The sequence below is a fragment of the Dermacentor variabilis genome, chromosome 7, assembly GCF_050947875.1.
Source record: "Dermacentor variabilis isolate Ectoservices chromosome 7, ASM5094787v1, whole genome shotgun sequence".
NCBI classification, from domain to species: Eukaryota; Metazoa; Arthropoda; class Arachnida; order Ixodida; family Ixodidae; genus Dermacentor; species Dermacentor variabilis.
In genome coordinates, this window is record NC_134574.1 from 96,112,012 (window position 1) to 96,130,387 (window position 18,376).

The following is an 18,376-nucleotide window of genomic DNA, read 5'->3' on the forward strand; positions in this document are numbered from 1 at the left end:
AGGATAACTCTGTCAAATTGCGAACATTTGCCAAAATTTTTCTTATGAGTAACAGACATTCCCAACGTATATATCACCTTACTTATCAACGGAGCACTCAGATCACATCGTAATATTTCATAGCGCTGACTAAAATATTGCCGCATATGTTGGTCATCTTGACGAGTAATCAAAGCTCCAAGTCCAGATGTTTTGAACATGGAGTATAGCACTTCATCAAAAAGCGACCAAGCTCGTTCCTAAAGTTTCAGACTAATTAAATACTTTTCACTTATATGACTCCAGGTTGGCTACATTTACGAGCGGGCATCGTTCTTGCGTCGTGCACGTTCTCGCTATACTACTCTTCCTTATTTCTAAACTTCTTTTGTTCTCTTTTCAGCAATACGAAATCATTTCGATGTAATGTTGATAACGCAAACCTACGTATGCGTAACTCGAGGTGGATTCGTTGGTTCTTACAGTAAATGCAGTCATCAGCACGATTGTCATCATGTCTTGGATAAAAACCTGTCATTGAGTTTTGTGCGCATGGCTAGAAGATCCTTGCTTCTTTGAAATCATTTGGCGTTATAAAGAGAACGGAGTACTCCCTGGTTACTTATATTATGCCGTTGAGCCTATTCCTATTCCATTAACTAGCCTTTTCTAAATGGTACAGAAATTATTTCCCAATATATATATATATATATATATATATATATATATATATATATATATATATATATATATATATATATGCGTGTGTACATAATAAATATATATATATATGTGTGTGTGTGTGTGTGTGTGTGAGTGTGTGATACTTGTATGTCGGTAGCATCATAAGAAGCCACCAAACACGGACACCAAGGACAACATAGGGGAAATTGCTTCTGCTGAACGAATGAAAATAGAGAAACGCTAAATTAGTGGAAATTAAAATGGATGAAAAACCAACTTGCCGCAGGTTGGAACCGCACTCACAACCTGCGCATTTCGTGTGCGATGCTCTACGAATTGAGCTACGGCGGCGCCGTTTCCCCATTCTTTCTTGGATATTTATGTGTCCTAATAGATCACTTGGAGTGTTAGCCAGCGCCACCACTCACATACCTTGGCGGTGGACGTGGAACGTCCTTTTCTGCCGCAGGAGTCACTAGAACGTGGTCTTTTTGGGTGAAGGCAACTGGTCAACTGGTCAACTGGAGGTCTCGAATCCGGCAACATTGATGCGTTCAGCTAGCATGCGTGGGTTTATTGAGTGGGGTGGAGTGTCAACCAGCATGCGCTGGCTAGCACTCCCAGGGTTCTACTAGGACCTATAAATACCCAAGAAAGTTGGTCTGAAAAAGGTGCTGCCGTAGCTCATTTCACCCTAGCTAGTGAATTGTGCTTCACGACCGCTTTCTTGGTCCTTACTTTGAACACAGTGACTTCAGGTGCGACATTTCAGTAGGCTGCGCGCCAGTCAGTTGGTATTTTTAACCATATAAAGCTGTGCAGTGAAACCTTACTCACCATGCAAAAAAAAAAAAAACAGGTGAGCCTAACTTCAAAAAGTGTCATGCTTAAGACAAAACTTCACCTTTTTAAGGATTTCTGTAGAAATGTACTGCGTCCTTCTATACAATGTCCACTGTCTGCCGGATTTTCGAAATAATTGCTACACTACTCTATAGATGATTAAACATAAGCCTAAATAATGTATATAGCGTCTGTTTGTGGAGTGGTTCAGTGTCATCTAAGTAGAAATTAATTATAACATTAAGAACTCCTGTGACGGCCTGCAAATAGAAGTTGAGACAAAACAAGTGGCAGACAAGGGTGTTTGTAGGCTTTGCTTGCCATTGCAGTGCATTCAGCCAAGACAATGCTTTCAAAAGTCACTGTCTGGCAAGACTGACTCAGAAGGACGTTCCCTTTTGTTAGACAGAAGCATGTGGTGGCGCCTACCAAGAATAGGCCTGAATAAATTCTTGTGATCCTGTGTTGTACTTACCACGCATTGCGCTGTCCTTCGAATTAAGTACCGACCCATCTCCCTATGGTCATAATGAGTATCTCTTGTATCATAGAGACATCATGATCATCAAACCTTGGTGTAGTTGGATATCACGGCTACGCATTCAACAAAATCGAATTGAACTATACCACGACAGAAAAAGAAGTTCTCGATGGTTTAAAAGCCCGGTGCTACTTCCGTTCATATTTGAAGGCGCAAAGTTCAAGCTATGCACAGACCATGAAGCACTAAAGTACATATTGAAGATGAACGAACTCAAAGGAAAGATAGGTCGTTGAGTGGGAGAACTTCAGCAATATTATTTTGAAGTAGCTCATCGCCCGGGAACTTCTATGAAGGACGCGGTTGCAACGACGTGATTAGCCATTACGCTTCCAGACAATCATGAAGAGGCAAATGTTGCAATGATATCGGGGAAAACCGAGGTTTTTCAATGTACTATAAATGGACTAGTTGCCGTTCCTACTTCCTCGGTTGCAAGAATATTGGAACTGTACCATGGTAGCCCCGAATGAGGAGGACTTGACGGCATTTGGAGAACTTACAGGAAATCGACAAAAAGGTTCTCATGGCCACGTATAAAGCATGAAACGTAAGCCTGTGTATTATCAAGTCAAAAATTCAATATTAGGAAGTATTATTTAACCTACCTATGCAAGAAATGGTTATGCCGGAATATTCTAACACGCCATTTGAGGTTATTCATCTAAACTACGCGTAACTATGAAAAATTCTGAAGGAGTTAAGAAGACACAAGCCTTCCTGTTGTGCATTGATGAGTAAACCAGGAAGATCGCAGCAAGAACTGGTAAAGAAGATGCTAACAGCCTAAGTTACTTATTGAACAGGAAAATCTTTGACCATGTAAAAATTCATTGTCTCTGACAATGGAACTGCTTTTCGAAGACGTGGGCTACAGGAATGTGCTGAAAAGCGTAACAATAAATTAGGTCACTGCGCCCTATCATCCCGCAGCAGCTGGGCCAGGTGAAAGGGCTATCAGGGACATCAAACATTAGATAAACATGTATCCAGTGTTTCTACGTGGTTAGAAATGTTGTCCGGAAGCGGCGATAGCTCTCTACAACCGCTCGTATACAACTGGCCTGGGATGCACTCCTCTATTCGCTGCAACTGAGAGACCACCTTGTCTGCCTGCCGTATTAAGCATAGGCATTGACTAGAACATAAAGCTCATAGAAGCAGCAAAAACTGAAGATAGTAGATGAAGTTATCGTTCGACAAGAGGCAAAATACAACGTTACCAACATTCGACGTCGATGACTTCGTACTGGTCAATGGAGGGCCAAGCCTGAAGGCGGCCTATAACGGACCATTTCGTGTGATCAAGACGGCAGCTCAACAAAGACACTTAAAGGCCGTTTGGTACATTGGTCGCAATGACACCATAGAATAGACACCATATTCAAGTATCATCCAAAGAGGGTTGCAAACAATGCTGGGGGGAATGAAGCAATCTTATGACCGCCTGCAAATGAAATTTGGAACAAGACAAGGAGCAGGGGGAGAAAAGAGAATAAAGAAGAAGTGCGATAGAAAAAACCGCAGTCTCTGCTGGGAAGCTGTTTAGGGGCAGCTTTGTTACATAACACATCAATATTCTTTGTGGCAACTTGTCTGAAATATTTAGCGGTTTTCGTTCTCACCAACTAAATACAAACCGCTCTTCAAAATCGCTATAGCTTTGTCATTTTAGAAACTCTTTCCAGATATAAATAAATTTAATGGGTGATTAAATATTTTATATTAAGAAAGGAATTTCTAGAAACTATATTGGTGCAGATCGTGTTATAATGAGAGAAATGCGCGCTTCTTGGCCGTCTTATTTCTCTCATCTCCTTTGGTGCTATTTGACAAAGTTCAAAAACGCTTCATTGTAGGAAACAAGAATTGGCCTACACATAAATACATCCTAGAATTCCCCTAAAGTTCAGTACACGCCTTATATATATATATTCTTTTTAAATTAAAATCAGGTATGGTCGACTGCACGGCTAGGACTGTTGCCATAGACTGGCCCATAATCCTTCGCCGAAGTGCCAAAAGGCGCAGCATTAGGTTTTATTCCCAACATCGTCCTCTAGCCGACACCAGAACTTGCATCGCGCTTCACACCTGCGGCTGACGTTACGCTAGGATGAAACCAGGCCGCTGGCTCTTGTGCCTTCCAAAGTCTCTTGAGTAATTTCCACTAAAGAATGTACACAGAAGAATGGGCATCTAAACATTGTGCTGTAGTTCGCCATCCTAGGGGAACCGACAGTGCAAAAGTGGCGCTATCGTGAAGTTGAACATGTCATCAATGCGTCCAAACATGGTAAGTTATGGGAACACCAACATAAGCAGGTTACAGTTATGGCACACATCGCGTCGGCGCTATGACTACTGAGCTGAAATACCCGAGTATATAAAAAAAGTACAGCCGAGTATAAGAAATCGGATAGTCTCTTACAGAGATGCCAGGGTCTGTGTTGGCGTGTCACTGCCAAAAAAAGTTTCCCAGCTGCATGTCTAAGCAAATCCACAAAGAAGCGAAAAGGCTTAGTTCTTATAATAATGAGGTGATGCTTTCTGTTGAAGTTTATCTACAGCAAGGCACAGTAACCGGGATTGTGCGAGGAGGCTGCTAAGAAACAGATCGTGCGGGACATATTTTCTACACTAGACGATTTAGCATATATATGAAGGAATTCTCGAACTTATAAAAGACCGGCACATTATTCTGCGAACATATCTCTTGCTCCATTGCCTTCTTAATTTGTTGATAGTTGCTTCTAAATGTTTGCAGAGGTAGAATTTAGTATTTCATATTGCTATTCTAACTATTCATATCATATTACATTGCCCCTGGGGCATTTGCTTCCTCAGTGTTTTGTCGGTAGTTTCACATTATAATTGTGCAATTGAAGCACTCGCAAGTCAAATGAAGGTATATCTTCGAAAACTGCTGAAGCATGCCAAAGCTTCTATATATCAGAAAAGCAATACAGTTCTTCATATCTAATTATTCGATCATTTAGGATGCTAGCTGTTGAAGTTAGTCACTGACCTAAGATTGAGATGAATATATACCTTCCAAATGGTGCGGTCATTAAGATCTTCAGTAAAAGGGCACACTATCAGACTTCTCATCATTTGCTCAAAGGTGGCATAGTGCCATTCCTTTACTTCTGTAAATGTGCAATTTCTTGTCCGTAATTGAAAATAGAAGAGGACTACAGCATAGATTAATGAGTGGCACAAATTCAACATTGATGTATCTGCAACGCAGCCACTAGTTTGTGCACTCAGTGGTTCGTAAAAAATTTTTCTTCCTTTACTGAATGCATTACCTGAACAACTGTGTTCTTACGCAGCTCTTATTGACCTGCATTGGTGGCGTAGTGACTGTGGCATTGTGCTGTTAAGCCTAAGGCTACGCGCTAGTGTATTTTCTTTTTTTTTTTTTGCTGCATAGAACTTATTTTGTGCAGTTCTTACCAATACCCCACATGATCAAATTATTGGCTCACGTGGTAATTAGCTTGCGGGTAGTTTCCGATTCCACACCTATGATATATTAACAGGACTTTTAGGTAAATTTTTGCACTTGCATTCGCAGAACTGCAAGCACCATAGCAAAATTTGTTTATATGGGTTACTCTAAGTTATTCCGACACATGTCATATATGTAACGGAGAATCACATCGTTCTCAAGCTTAAGCTACTTCAGCTGTTGAAAAACACTTGCATTAGGCGGGCGTGAAGTTCCGCATAAACGTGGTATTATTAGGTGGCAGTATGCGTCAGCACGTAGATAGGAGGCGAACTCAGTGTAGCGGTTGGAGGGTTGCCTGTTGATAGGCGCTAGTGGTGACAACATCAGTGAAGACGTAGTCTCATGGCAACATGAAGTGTAACGCACAGATTTGCTATCAGATGATAGTGGCAGAGGCCAGCAAGACAGAGCGCCGGTATCTTGATGTTTGTTGCCCAACTTAAAGATCACGTCAAAATCCTATTCTTGCAACCGAGGATCAAGCGCCCAAGGTGATAAGGCAAATTTTTCGCCCAGGACAACCAGCATAGCGGGTGAAGGTCAGTAACTACGGTAAAGCGGCACCCATAAATATGTGGCAGCGATTTATGCACAGCCCCTAACTAAAGCAAGAAATTGTTGCTGTGTTATCGAGTAATTCTGTTGTACAGCGGTTAGTGCTCTATTGGGATACGCAACCAATCTCTCTCGTGAAGCGTTGTCACGTTGGAGGAGGTCGGCACCGCTTCCGTGACAACTAGCGTTGGTTTCCAAAAAGGTATGCGCTTTCATCGAAATGGCAGAAGACGGGGCTGGATGTTGCACGCTTGAGAAATTTTAGAGCAGCCTCCAATTCCTCAGTTGAACTGAAAAGTGCCCGAGGCACTGCTTGTGCAGTGGCGATGCTATGCTGGTGAATTGTCGTATAAAGTACCAGAAATAGCACACGAGTCCAGAGAAACCCTGCAAATGTTTTTGATATCCTACACGAGGAACCAGAAGCACAGCAGCCATCCTGTCAGGGTCTGGTAGGATGCCGTATTTAATTGTCTTGCTGACAAATCAGCCCTTTTTGGTGTTCTGCTTTAGACCAGCGTTAGAAACGCAGGTCAAAACGTTTCCAAACGCTGAAAGTCCTGGCCGAAACTGGAACGAAGAACAACGACAGGTTGTCCACTTAAGGCCACGTAGAACTGTGCCTATCATACGTTCAAAGGTTGCAGGATCGTTACACAACGCTAAGGGCATTACGTTTAATCCGTACAGTCTGGCTGGTGCTGGAAATGTGGTTTTGTCCTTGTCTGCTTCGTGCATAGATTTGCCAATAACCCGAACTGAATGCAAGACTTGAGAAATATTCAGCACCCTGAAAGGAGTCAAGGGCATCGTCGATTATTGGAATGCAGTGCAGATCTGTGCGCGTATTCTTCTTCATTGCTGTATAACCGATGCAAAATTCTAGATAATTATTTTTCTGGTCTAGCACAACAGGCGACGACCTATAGCTAGAGGACGGCCGGACAGTATAGCCTGGGAACATGCCGGTGACGTTTTCCTCAGTGATTTTGCGCTCTGTGCGCGACATGCGGTATGTGCCGTGGCTTTTAAGTGACCTGTTTTCGCTTCCAATGCGACGCACTACGAGGGAAGTGCGGAAGAGAAGCTTTGAGTGGACGTCAAAGATCTCCGCTTTTTAAATGCCACCTATGCCACTTATGCCACTTAACTGATATACATGCGTAATGGTTAGATCGTCCTTTATAGTGGCTGTTAGAGGAGCAGTACCATGGTCTCCAAAAGGGGAAGGCAAACGTCGTACCTCCATGTGAAGGAGAACAAGCGTAAGATGTTCGGTGTCCTATCGCAATCGGCGAAAGATTTGGGAAAACTTCGTGACAAGCGCATACCTGTCGTGAATGCTCACCAGGGAAGGAGCGATGGTAAGCCCGCTAGAGATGTGTTAACCGAATAGTAGAAGAACTACCTGGCTATTAACGATGGTATCCTAAGTCAGTATTAGAAAATCCTTATGACCAGGTAGAATTAGACAATCTGGAGCTGTGACGAAATGCAAGGTGTGTCCTTCGAGTTCAGATGAACATTCAGTGTCTCTCATATGAATTACACGTTGACGGCAAGAAATCAAGGCTGGTGCGGATGAGATAAAGTCTCATCCAAAAATGTACTCGAGGGGAAGCTAGATAGAGGAGATGACTGGGGAACTATATATAGTGTGAGCGCAACACACGCCTGACTCAACTTTATCATCTCGGCATGTCACTATCCATTATAGGTCTTCTTCATCTGTATATATCATCATCAGCAGCCCAGCTTGATCCTCGTTGTAGCAGCACGAGCTCGGCTGTAATAAAACGGTTTCTTACAATATATGTAAATCAATTTGAAGATACAGGTCGAAGCGGTCTTAAAGACTAAGCTTGGGGCCCTCCACCCAGGTCTTCACTGGTTGTGATTCCTCGCCGAAATGAAACCAGGAGTACCGTCTCCACTCCCGTCTTCCGGCTGTCCATCTGTCTCCCCCACGACTTGAACTGTGCTTATCGTATGATTAAAGTAACTAAATACGCATTAGGATTGACCGGTTTCTGCGCGCACCGCTGTGATATGTGGTAAAGCTAGGGCCTTTCTCAAAAACCACGTGCATCTGGACTGAAGGTGTGAAAGGTGAATGGTAAGTATATTTTAAGAAATGCGGATACGTGTCCGCTTATGTTTTTTCTTAAATTTGTTCCTTCCTCCCTGCTTAGGGTCTTCTGGGAAAGAGCGCATTTTTTACGCTTAAAACGGAAGTGAGCGAGTTTTTCCATGTGAAATATTGATGCGGGCAATAATTGAAGTTTGTTCAACCAACCGCCATAAAGTGATAGTTTGCGGCTCTAACTACTCGTCCTGTGCACGTTAAAAGTGTAGGTAAAATCGTAACATTTGTTAGAGGATCGCCAGTGTGGCCGGGGCAATTATTTGTATATTCTGGCCTGCACAGTAAATCTAGATTCCTGCATTTGCGTCTCAAGATTCATACAGTTGCCCGATATAAATTTAAATAAATATAGGTTGGTCAGGATTTAGCAACAGGTAAATTCTGTAACTCACATGTCAACAAGATCGCACAGATGACTGCGTGCGAAAGCATATCTTCTACGGTTGTTCTAGTTTCGCACAAGTTTGCACTTTCGCCTACATCAACAAATGCACTCTTTTCCCCAACAAATTTAGGAGGAAGACGGACAGGCATCATGACTACAATAGGATGCTTTATTATTAAACCGCCTCATCGTGTACAGCTCTTTTCTGAGAAAAGCAAGTGCGAAATGTGAGATCCTGTTATTTCAAAGACCCCTACGTGAACACGAAGACAGCGCTTTAGTCGTAAAAATATAAACGATATGAAAACAAGGAAATATGAATTCGCGTGAAATTACGCAGTGCCTCTGCAATAATAATCTTTTATACCTCTGTACTCAATTAAATTTCATGCCTTCATACGCACGCATTGTTATTGCTCTGAAATTTTGATTTACGCGATTTACTGCGCACCAAATAATTGAGTCCTCCTTCGATGAAATTGGTCCTACTACGAAAATAAAACGTGTATTTTAAGAACGAATCACCGCTGCGTCGCACATTTCTGAAATACAAGTCCATACATAGGCAGTTCTTTATTAAATACGCCCTCACTCCAAGAGCGAAGCAATGACAGCGATAGCAAGGATGATAGGCTTGTGGTGCTGCCCAGTGTAAACAGCGCCTCAGAGGCTATCAGGCGTCGTAGATTTATCTGACGGGACAGTCAGTTCGTATTTGGCGAGGAGTGCTTCGTTATATCTGAGACAACATCTTGCACTTGCCCGTACACATGTCAAGAATTGAGACGCCCAGGCGCCACAAAACGGGTAGCGATACCACTTTCCGGCAACTTAGAACGTTTAACAGCAAGACACGTCCACGCCCCGGCAGCTTCCTTACCCTTCTCAATATCCGTCATGCCGGAAGTATTGCGCACAAATTTACTCAATGATAACTTAAATAATACCTAAGCATCCTTACTGGAAGTAACGCACATCTTGAAGACAACAATTACCTAAATAAAGAAAACATTTCTAATTCTTTTGCGCCCTTTCTTAGCCATTACGCAGCCAGGAAACGGCAAAAAATAACTGCAAATACCTTTTTGAAGACTATCTCTTTGAGCAGCCGCCTTGGTGTTAAGGCTGCCGGGCATATATCATAGACGAAATGCTCAGTTGAAATAAATATAGCCAAATATTTCCATTGAAACGAATTCGCATATAGAAGAGCACAGTTCCTTTATAAACCAAAGCTTTTTTTTTACTTTTTTGTTCTTATTATCCTCATCATTTAGCAAACCAAATATCGCCATCTCGCTTATTTGCATTATTATGATTGCTTGACGCATGTACAATAGCGGATAGTTCATTGGTGCGGTTCGACACAAAAAATCTTCGTGACAAAAAAATAGAAATTATGAAAGCCTTTTATCGTAACTCTGGATGATGAAGCTGCTCGCGCGACTCACCTGCGAGCAGTCAGTGGCTGACGCCATCGTTACGTATTTGCGCAAATGCACAGAAGCGCACGATGCCAAAAACGCGGTGTTTGAGCGTTGGGAAAATGCCGTCATTTATACAACAGAAAACAAAAGCAGCAATAGACGAACTTTTCCTACACTGAACAAATAGCTGGCATCTAAGGTGTAGAACACGAATACAGACTCAACGCGACCTTTGTGATACTAAACGGATGACGACATTTACGCAGTAAAGCGCAGAAAAAGTAAATAAGCGCATATTTAATCTACGGCATTGCAGCTGCCTATGTACTCGAAGAAAAACAAACGGGACGGGCTGTGTTCGTTGAAATCGACTTGAAAATGAGATTATTGCCGTTGACTAGCTGGACCTCGTCCAAATGAAAAGTCTCAAAAGACTGCTGCGAGACAGATTCATATACGAACCTCACGCGGGAAGTAGTCAGGGACCATGAAAAAGCTACCAAAGTATACAACGAAGATTCGTTTAACAGATTCCGCTTTTTGAAGCCGCTTGCGCGCCACTTCCTAACCACACGGTCAATAACTTTGAGCGCAGACAATTGAGGTCCGCCTGCGCCACCACTTTTCCGGCTGGCGCTTCGTCCACGACAAAAAGGAGAGGCCCCGCGCTTAGGCAGTGGTGCCTGTCTTCCTTCTTAACATGCAATGAGGGGAGGGGGGAGCTAGGACACTCGTGCATATGCTGCTTGGGGAAGGTCCCCCACTTTGCACACAAGCCTTTTATTGCGCTTGGCCGTCTCCTCCCCAGGGCGAAAGCGCGGTAGCTACTTGTGAAATCGCACCCGACATTTACAAAACTACTTGCAATGAAAATTATCGTAGCGATTTCGGCGCCAGTGAAAAAATAGTACCGGTCATCTGCTGCATGTCGGAATACTCCTTCATTTCTATAGTTCACACTTAAATCCGCAGTTTTCTTTCCAAGCGCGAACTCAAATCTAGCATATTATTATCCTCTGCAAGTCGTCTGCTTACACTAAACGAGGCGTGGCTCACAGGAGAAATCAGCGATATTGAATTTCTATTGGACGGACTGAATTTCCGTGCGTGTTGCGAAGGCCGCGCTTGATACACGGTCATTGCGGTACATTACCGTCATTGTGCTCAATGCACTCATGAATACACTGTCCACGTAGTGGGCTGTACATTGATTTCAGGCCCCGAGCGATTATCTTGCTCAATCATCAATATCAACCCGCAGCTGCAAATATTACGGGTGATTATCCAACCACGCCCACACAACCATACCATCGAATGGTGTTTGTTTCCGACCACGCCACACTACTTGCGATTTTTGCAGCCAAATTACACAATTCCGCAAATGTAATGACAAAATGGCAATTTGTGTTTATCGTCAGACCTAACCGATGGCAGGAAATTTATCCGCAGCTAGCTAAACCTAATAATACCCAGCTTGTCACTGAAGCAACAAGGGCTTGGCAGAATGCACCCAATGCCTTGTCTCTAATATTCTACAAGAAATCAAAAATTTTATCACACATTTATTATCTCCACAAACTTAGCGAACATAAAGGAATTCTTGCGGGTTAGTGTTTTCCATCACCAATGCGCGAAATATGTGAAAAAAGGATATACCTGCACTGCAATGGTGATTATGAAGCGATAAGTGGTGGCCTTGGTACATTTATATCACGTTTCAGCTTTTTTCCCATCACATGTCGATGTGAAGTGGACAGACTGTAAGGAAAAGTTGTACAAAATAAAATCTAAATTCGTACATAAGGTAATGGTTTCCGAGGAAGTCATGACAAATAATCTTATAAGAAAACATTAAACGCCTTAAAGAATGCATGCGCCCATCCCTCATGTAATGTCCCATTTGGAGACCCTTAAGGTTCAAATCGAAATAAAAAAAAATTAAATTTTAAAACACAAATTAAAGAAAACGTCTATTTCGGACTACAAACTTAGAGGTCTACCTCACGCGCGGCGGAACTATGACGACGCTTAACAAAACTATACTTATGCGCTACGCCTAGCTAACAACCTTATCGCTCAGAGTTTGCCACACTGTCGAAAACCATTGCCAGACAGTTGAAGGAACTGATAGCCGACGAATATCGAGAAATCATACTAACCACGTAAATTATTTGGACGGGCACAGTTTCAATTTTTTTTTCGTTTAGCTACATAGATGCCAGTACCTTTCCAGCGAATTGTAAACTGCTTTGATTGAGTCTCGGCGTTCTACAACGCAGATATTCGCCACAGAAGATTACTGATTTTGGCATTGTGCTGCTGATTCCGAAGGTCCGGGATCAAATCCTGGCAACGGCGGCTGCATTTCCACGTTGGTGAAACGCAAAAACGCCCGTATACTGCCCGTTGGGTGTACCTCAGGTGGTCACAAATAAAACGGAGTGCCTCACTACGGAGTTTCTCATAATCAAATAGTTATTTGGCACATAAGACCATAAAATTTTATTTTCACAACACAGGCAGCCCCTTGGTCAGTGCTAAAGAGGAGTAGTATGGCAATCTTTGTTGTCATAGATAGATGGCACTATTCTATCAGCGCTCAATGATCCTGCTTTTGCAATCACGTGCATATTGCTCATTTTTTTCAGAATAGAAATAATCAGTTGCGAACGCAGTAGCAACGTTATCTGCACCTTGTCGTGTTTCATTAAGTTCAACACAATCCAGAACTTGCCTTGGAAGTGTATAAATTGACTCAGACCTTTCATGGGTAAACACCTTTGCTTAGAACATTTATTGATCATACAACAGAGTAAAACCAAGAAGTTTCCCTTCTTTCTAACGGTTTCGTTTGTGGCGGTGCCATATGTATAAATAATCTTGTGAGGCGGAGACAAACACGACTGTTGTCTATGCAAGGCGAAAGCTGAAGTCACCAGCTGACCCTAGAAGATGGCGCCCGAAGCGCCCCAGCAACAATAACACTGCTTCGTCACCGTCTCTTGCTCACAGTCCTTTTCTGCATCGCGACAATATAACGCCGGGGGTTGGAGCACCGACCCGGCCCAATTGGCTATTATGGCCGGGCAAAGGCAGGGCCGTAGGGTTTCAAACAGGGGACTTGAACAACATCGGTTCTTCGCTGTACGGACGACGGACCTGGTTGTTCGGCAGCATTCTCGTACGTCACATCCGAAAGCTGTCGTAGGATTCAGTAAGGACCTGAATATCGCGACAAAGTTTCGCCGATAGGCCCACACGACGAGGTGGTGACTACACGAGCACGAGGGAGCCAGCTAATTACTGCACGTCCCTATGGTGCATATGGTAATGGGACTTCTGGGAAGCCTGGGGCTTCCCAGAAGTGAGTGAGCTTCCCAGTGAAGTGAGCTCGAGCTGTCTCACGGGCCTGGGCTCCTACAGGAATCACATCGCGGCCGTAAGCGGTGTGCGACTCTGTGACTTGTGGAATTACAGAATCATGGAGCAAGACGGGATCACGGTTAAGGACTCAATAAAATGGCGAGTAACCTGCAGTGTCATGGTTGGGCGAATTATACGTGAACGTGACATATGGCAGAGCAACGTCCGAGTCCTGGTGATCTGGACGAACGTACATAGCTAGCGTGTCGGTAACTGTAGTGTTCAATCGCTCTGTGAAACCGTTTGTCTGTGGAAGGTAAGCAGTGCTTATGTTATACTCAGTAGAGCATAGGCGGAGGATATTATAAATGGAATTTAAGAAGAAGTAACGTGCGCGATACGTGAAGACTTGACGTGGAGCACCGGGCTGCAGGATGACATTGCATAGGAGGAAATCCGCGACGTCAGTAGCACATATTGTAGGCAGAGCTCCCCTAATGGTGAAGCGCGTGCCTAAAGCTGTTGAAACGGCAGTCCATTTGTTGCCCTTAGTTGAGAAATGGAAAGGGCCAAGTAGGTCGAGTCCCACGCGAAAGAAAGGCTCTGTGGGGATATCGATGGGTTGTAAAAGCCTAGCTGGAGCCATGTATGTGGGCTTCCGGTGTTGCCACAGGTGTCAAGCACTCACGTATCGGCGCACAGAGTGGTAGAGGTGACGTCTGAAGAAATGGCACCGACCACGGTGAAAAGCGCGAGTAACACCGAGCCGCCCAGCGGTTGGTGCGTCGTGAAGTTGTTGAAGCACCATGCGTTGAAGGTGCCCCGGTACGGCCAGCAGTATGTCAGCACCACCAAGGCGCAAGTTGAGTTTGTACAGGACTCCGTCGGAAATACAAAAGAGGCACTGGTAAGCATCGGGAGTTAGCGAGCTTAATTGATCTATGATAATTCTAAGAAAGAGATCACGGCGCTGTTCATCGCCAACGTTGAGCAATCGTGTGATGGACATAACACTGGTGTCAGATTCAAAGTCTGCGGCTTCCGGTAGCTCAACAGGGCTGCTGTACCAGCTGTCGACGTCCTGGTGTAAACGACCGCATTTGTACACTAGAGAGAAAGTGTACTCATACAAGCGCAATTCCCAACGCCCAAGACGTCCTGTAGTGTCCTTCTGCAAGGAGACCCAGCAGAGCGCGCGCTGGTCGGTAATTACGCAGAAATGGCGACGAAATAGGTATGGGCGAAACTTTGCTATCACCCAAGATTACTCTCCCTGTCGAGTTACTCTTGCTCCATGATAAAATAGTTGCGTTTGGCCGTAGACAAAAGAAGGTTTGCGTAAGCGATAACGCACTTTTGACCACATTGAATCTGGGCAAGAACAGCGCCAATGCCTTGACCGCTAGCATCTGTATGGATTTCAGTGAGAGTTCAAGGGTCAAAATGGGCTAAAATTGAGGAGCTCCTCACGAGTCTGATGAGGCTTGTGAAAGTTTCGGCCTGTCGCTGTCCCCGCGCGAAAGCGATGTCCTTTTTTAAAAGCTCGGCGGAAGGCTGCGCAATGTCAACAAAACTTTGGTCCCGAGAACGGTTACTCCAGGAAGACCGACGTGATACTCCGACGAGTTGAGCTGAAGTTTTGCAGCGTGAAACACAGCAAGGACAGTCGCGAGATGCTCAATGTGGGATACAAAGGCTGGAGTAAAAACGATTACGTCGTCAATATAACACAGACAGATGATCCACTTCAAGCCTCTGATAAGGGTGTACATCATCCTCTCGAACGTCAATGGGGCATTCCAAAGCCCAAAAGACATGACTCTGAATTGAAAAAGTCCACCAAGCGTAATAAAGGCTGTCTTGCAATGCTTCTCATTTACAGCAATCTGCCAGTAGCCCGAGCGGATGTCAACCGATGAAAAATATTTCGCGCCATGTAGAAAGTGAAGTGCATCATCGATAGGGGGAATGGATACCCGTCCTTCTTGGTGCTCTTATTCAGATAACGATAATCAACACAAAATCTCCAGGCGTTGTCTTTTTTCTTGACCAGCACTACTAGCCTGTCCCACGGGCTAGCGGACGGTTGGATAATGTTCTTCTTCATCATCGTCGCGACTTCGCTTTGAATGATGCTGCGCTCTGCTGTAGAACCGCGGTAGGGGTCGCGATGGACGGGATTTGCGCCAACAGTGTAAATTCGATCAGTGACTACGGCTTTGTGGCTGAGCGGGAGGTCATCGAAATAAAAAATATAGCGGTAACTGCACAGAATGCGCCTAAGGTCTTCAGATTGAGCTGGGGAGATGTTGGTAGTGATGATTTTATCAATGTCGTGGTAGGGTGACGAAGCCGAACGAAAACACGCGAAGATACGGCTGACAGAGGTAGAAATGGCAGGCGCGAGCGGAGAGATGTCGTACCGGTGCGCAGGTGTCAGACGGCCCACTGTTATGTTGTCGGGAATAACATGTGCAGCAGGCCCAAAATTGAGAACGGAAAGCTGATTAGAATTATCGACAATGGTGGCAACGGTATTTGGGAGCGTGATGCTACGCCGCAGATAAGGTCGACAAGCGGAACGAAGATGTACTCGCCGTCAGGAACGTGTGGTCGAGCGTTAAAAGGTATAGTAGTAGCGGCTCGAGGTCGCAACCGGGCGAATTCGGCAAAACACAGGGTCGAAAGAAAGTCTAGCCCCAATATCTCGTTATGCGGACAGCAATCTAACACAATAATTGGGACGGGGGTTTGATGGCCGGCAATCATTACTTGTGCTGGCCACATGCCGACAAACGTTGGCATACTGCCGTCAGCAACGCGTACGGTGCATGGTTCGGCAAGCCGAAGGACCTTTCCCAAAATATTACGAAGGGCGGCCCTCATTACAGTCATCTGCGCACCGGTGTCGGCGAAGGACTTGATAGGGAGTCCATCCACGCCAACGTTTAATATACTTCCAAAGAGAGGCAATGTAATCGGAGGATTTGCAGGCCACGTTGTTGATGCAGCATCATCTCTGGGAACTGCACTGACTAGTTTTCCTGCGGCACGAAATCAAGAGAAGAAGGGTGGCGGGCCTGTGGTGAACAAGACCGACAACTTAGAGGCGATGGTGACCGGCTGGTTTAAAAGGACCTAGGTATGTTGTCGGCATTCTTAGATAAATGACGCACAGAGAAACGGGGAGCACCTAGATCTGGGTGGTGTGACGGGAAGCTCCACCTAGAGGGTGATTGCCGACGACTGCGGCAATGACGAGGTATATGGCGAACACGTTAGCAATTGAAAGAAATCGGCCTATCGTCCGCTATTGTCCAGTCAACCGGCTTACGACGGGGAGTTGGAGCCGCTGAAAATGGGGAAGCAGTGCTTTGGTGGGGCCGGTCCTGGCTGATAGCGGCATCGCAGATGGGGCAGAGAGATGGGAGGCCTAAATTTATCTTCTCTGACAATGGCGTTTATTGGCGATACAGAACATTCGTTGTCTGGCCAATGCTGATGACTGGAAGTGTTTGCGCGGAGACACGAGGACAATGCCGAGAAAAGGCAGAGACGAGCTCTCGTCCCTGTGTTTCCTCGGCATTGTCCTCGTGTCTCCGTGTCAACTTTTGTAGTATGTATTTCAACCAACTTGACCAACTATCTGCTCTTCTATGGGCTGACGAGGAACGCGGGAGACACGGCTTTTCGAGCTCGCGACGAATCAGCTGTGTCAAATATTCTTGTCCAGACAAAGGAGGTCCAGGTGCCAGTTCTTCGCACGAAAATGTCGAAGCTGTATTTGGTAGCCTATTGAACTGCTGCGTAATGTGGTGACCCTTTATCAGTTTGAAATCGCGGCACTGTTTGATGATCGCATTCCCAGTGTTTTAGTTCATGCAGATAAGCCGGTTGAACACGTAGTCTGCTATACCCTTCAGGATGGGGCCAATCCTGTCGGTCTCTTTCATGTGTTTGTCAGCCTTACGACAGAGCGCGAAGGACCTCTCGAATGTATGCCAAGTAAGATTCTGTGGACGTTTGAGCACGGGTCGATAGCTTCTCCTTCACTGCCAGCTGACGCTCAAAGGGCTTTGAAAAGTGGTCTAGAAACTTCTCCTTGCATAAGTCCCAAATTACAATGTCGTGTTCACGGGTGTTGTGTTCGCGGGTGTATTCTACCTCAGTGTGTCTGAGGTAGAATACCACATTCTCTAACATTAGCGTTACGTCTTGCCGATTAATTTCACTTACACGGTCATACTAGCAAATCGGGTCTTCACCGTCCGTACCAACGATGCCATTGGGGGTCCCTGACTATCGCGGCTGGGACAACATGACGGAGGTCACTGTCTGTGCCACCAGAGGTGGGTGGTCAGTCATCATGGTGCTTTGGCCGTCACTCATCGTGTCAGGGCTCACGCGGCAACTGCTGCGGTGGAGCTCCGTGTTCTTACCCCGCACCTTCACCAAAATGTTGCGAAGCGGAGCTAAACACGAATGTTGTCTATGCTAGGCAAATGCTGGAGCGACCAGCTGACAGCTGATCTATCTATCTATCTATCTATCTATCTATCTATCTATCTATCTATCTATCTATCTATCTATCTATCTATCTATCTATCTATCTATCTATCTATCTATCTATCTATCTATCTATCTATCTATCTATCTATCTATCTATCTATCTATCTATCTATCTATCTATCTATCTATCTATCTATCTATCTATCTATCTATCTATCTATCTATCTATCTATCTATCTATCTATCTATCTATCTATCTATCTATCTATCTATCTATCTATCTATCTATCTATCTATCTATCTATCTATCTATCTATCTATCTATCTATCTATCTATCTATCTATCTATCTATCTATCTATCTATCTATCTATCTATCTATCTATCTATCTATCTATCTATCTATCTATCTATCTATCTATCTATCT

General features: G+C 44.5%; 1 protein-coding gene; it reads right to left on the reverse strand.

The window, feature by feature from the left end:
• LOC142586950 (uncharacterized) overlaps window positions 1–18,376 on the reverse strand; it is a 113,515-nt gene that overhangs the window by 65,065 nt on the left and 30,074 nt on the right.